The sequence below is a fragment of the Aplysia californica genome, unplaced genomic scaffold (assembly GCF_000002075.1).
Source record: "Aplysia californica isolate F4 #8 unplaced genomic scaffold, AplCal3.0 scaffold00036, whole genome shotgun sequence".
Taxonomy (NCBI): Eukaryota; Metazoa; Mollusca; class Gastropoda; order Aplysiida; family Aplysiidae; genus Aplysia; species Aplysia californica.
The window spans coordinates 1,254,652-1,258,255 of NW_004797306.1; the positions used below are offsets into that span (position 1 = coordinate 1,254,652).

At 44.8% G+C, this 3,604-nt stretch overlaps 1 protein-coding gene across 1 annotated transcript in view; it reads right to left on the minus strand.

Annotated features, from left to right (window-relative positions):
• The window catches only part of LOC101846793 (4-hydroxy-2-oxoglutarate aldolase, mitochondrial), a 22,335-nt gene extending 18,858 nt beyond the window's left edge, over positions 1–3,477 (minus strand). The window contains exon 1 of the mRNA XM_005091827.3: positions 3,342–3,477. The gene's annotated coding sequence lies outside the window, so the exon portion shown is untranslated. The remainder of the gene's footprint in view (positions 1–3,341) is intronic.
• Positions 3,478–3,604: the final 127 nt, after the last annotated feature.

Genomic DNA, 3,604 nt, shown 5'->3' on the forward strand with positions numbered 1-3,604 from the left:
TTGGGATCAAGGATCGCCTGTCCGATCGGCAAGCAGTGGTTAAAACTTCACACCTCTCAAGTGCTATCCTGCCTGATAATGACATGCGTCAGTCTTACTCCAATTCAATTACCACCAGTTCTTGGCTTTCATAGGACCACCGTTTGACCTATTAAAAACAGAAACGTCTGAATATCTCCTTTGCTTCCACCCTTAGCCCCACCCATCAGTGTAACAAGCACAGTCAACTAATGCCACCCCTCACTGCCATCATGTAACAACGATTCGAGGAACTCTTTTCTCGGCTGGCCGTACGATCAGGGCGGCAGGCATTGGTCAATCTAATTTCACACCTCTGGCTTCTGGCTACACAGGAAAGTTTCCGTAGTGGCTAGCTACTCGAGCACTTTCACGGGCAGTGGTGAGATTTCACACACCCACACTACCCTGACCATCTGCATCACCCAGGGCTCACATGATGGGGTAACATCCACCCTCAAATTGCACCCCAACTCCCTTTCCTCGCCCAGCGGCATGGCCGTGGCGCTTTTGGAAGGGAGCGGATTTGTCTTTCCGTTTCCGCGTTGGACAGATTTCCGTTTTACACAGGTAATTAACGAGGAATATATCATGGGGGGAGCGGGGAGATTCCGTTAAGAAAGGTTTCCGTGTTATACAGGTTTCCATTAAGGCAGGTTAGAGAGAGAGAGAGAGAGAGAGAGAGAGAGAGAGATTTCAACATGAAGTAAAGGACAACCTTGACAGACAGCCCTGATTTTTTAAAAATATCCGACCAAAAAGACAGCTCAATGAATGTTTCAAAATTTGTTTTGCTCTGGTTACCAATGCGTACTGCAAAGCTAATCCTAAATGGGTAAAACCAGCATGTGCAGCACGGACATCCTCGGAGAATTTTAGCGAAATTTGCTGTCTTTCATAGACTTGTGTGCAACACCACGGACATAGGCCTACCTCAGTTTAAATTCTGGTGCACGTCGTAAGCTGGCGTAAGGACTCGAAATGTGCTCACTTTGGTGGCAATATAAGCCGCCGTTTGCGCAAAATCCAGTATCGCATCAACATGCCAACGAGACGAAAGCTGAGAGACTTTGATCGTGCAAGAAGTATGGCATGGCTGCAGGATGGAGTTGGAGCCCAAAAAGTTGCCAGAAGGCTTGCAGTGTCACACTCTGCCATTGTCCGCTTGAGGCAGCCCCATCAAGCCTCTGGATCAGTCCAAGAACGCCCACGTGCAGGTCGACCCAAGAAGATGTACACAGTCAAACCTGCCTTGGGGCAAACCTATGTAAGACTGAAACCTGTCTGAACGGAATCTCCCTGCTCCGCTCTTGACAAATTCCTATTTAATTACTTAATTACCGTATAAAACGGAAACTTGTCCAACGCGAAAACGGAAAGAAAAATCCGCTCTCTTCCGAGGATTTTACCTGTCTATTAAGACGGAAAACGCCCTGATTCGAAATAAAACTCGAAAGTTTGGTTCCGCCGGCTCTAAACTTATAACGCCATGCCGCCATGCGAGGAAGGACAAAGTAGAGGTGCAATTTAGGGGTATAGATGTTACCCCATCTATGTGAACTGTGAACCCTTTGCGATGCAGATGGTTAGGGTGGTGTGGGTATGAAATCTCTATCTTATCTCACGAGTGCCAGTGAAAGTGCTCGAGTGGCACTCCAGCACGGAAACTTTCATTGGTAGCCAGAGGCTACTGGTGTGAAATTAGTTTGACCAATGCCTGCTGCCCTTATCGTACGGCCAGTTGAGAAAAGAGTTCCTCAAATCCTTCCTCAAATCGTTGTTACATGCCAGTGAGGGGTGGCATTGGTTGACTGTGTTTATGACATCGATGGGTGGGGCTAAGGGTGGAAGCAAAGGAGATGTTCAAATTAATGTTTCTGTTTTCAATAGGTCAATCAGAGGTCTTGAAAAATGCAAGCATTGGTGGCAATGGATAAGTAAGACTGACGCATGTCAATATCTGAGAGGATAGCACTTGAGAGGTGTGAAGTTTTGACCACAGCTTGCCGACCGGACAAAGCGACCCTTGATCCCACCAGCTGGGCCTTTGAAACCCCCCTCCATCTCCCCCTAAATTCCCTTGTCTAACTAGAAATATTGTCTGGCTCCCTTGCGATTCCGTCATACGTAGGTTCGACTCTATCTATCTATCTATCTATCTATCTATCTATCTATCTATCTATCTATCTATCTATCTATCTATCTATCTATCTATCTATCTATCTATCTATCAGAGCAAAGGAATGAATATAGAACCAAGATCGCTGATGTTTGTCGCAGATGGCACTTGAGGATGATGATGACGATGATATAATAATATACACAATATTAAAACCCTTCAGGGGGTTTTAACCTCTCTAAGACGGAAATGCTTTACCCACTCAGCCCTGATTTGAAACAAAACAATCAAGTTTGGTTACACCGACTCTAATATGGGGTGCCTATTGGGGGATCCGGTCGGGTCGGGTCGGTTTGCTAGCCAGATTGAGGGCGCAAAGCGGCTATCATGGCACAAGCCAATCGCGCCGACTCGTCGCCTCAAAAAGAAACTTGTTTGTTTTCAGACGACTGGTCGGGCGATCGACCCAACCTGACCCGACCCGACCCCACCGCAATGGACAGACAGACAGACAGACAGACAGACAGACAGACAGACAGACAGACAGACAGACAGACAGACAGACAGACAGACAGACAGACAGACAGAGTTTTAAAACAAAGAAAGAGACAAAGAGGTACGAAGGGACAAAGACGGAGACAGACAGAGAGATAGACATTGGGTGAATGCAGACCCATTGATACCCTCGACATCCAAAATTGGATGTCAGTGTGGAAGATGACAAAGAGGGCCGCGATGGGGATGGAAAAATTCCGTTTGAAATATTTTATTCTATAAAGTAGTAAAAACATGTTTAAATAATCTCCAGAAATGATACACTATGAGTATGAGTAAATGAGTATTTTAAACAACCTTATTTTAAGAATATAAGACAGTCAGACAAGCATGTATGCATTACATTTAGAATGAATCATTTTGTTGCAAATTGTCTTTGCTTTCGAAGTAGAAAAATGAAATTAATAAAGCAGTAAATTAGGTCAGTCACAGTCTATAAGTCCCGCACAGAATAGTCTACAATACACGAGATTTTTGCTATCCCTATTTCATACTACAAATACAAACACAAGATAACGATGGCATTATCATGGACTGAAGCGCACACAACATCGCACGGCATACTCTTGGCTACGCCGGGGTATGTTATTGTTACAATACATGTATATCATAAGTGGTTGACAAATATAACAAAAGCTACATTTCCCACCTTAAAAGTCCGTCTCTCCTGTCCTCCCTGTACAGGTGTGTTGCCGCAGAGCTGTGTAATTTCTTCAGCTTACAGAGAGACAGTGGCAATCAATTATAGCGTGACCGCCAGCTTGTTTATAATTGCGATTTCTGAAAGATGCGACCTGTGCGCTCGACCTTCACAGCGTAAAACACTTGAGGGTATGTGCCTAGTTTGTTTTTACTTTATTTGTTTGTTTTGTTTATTACTTCGGTTGATGTTGGGGTTGGGGGGTTTTTTTG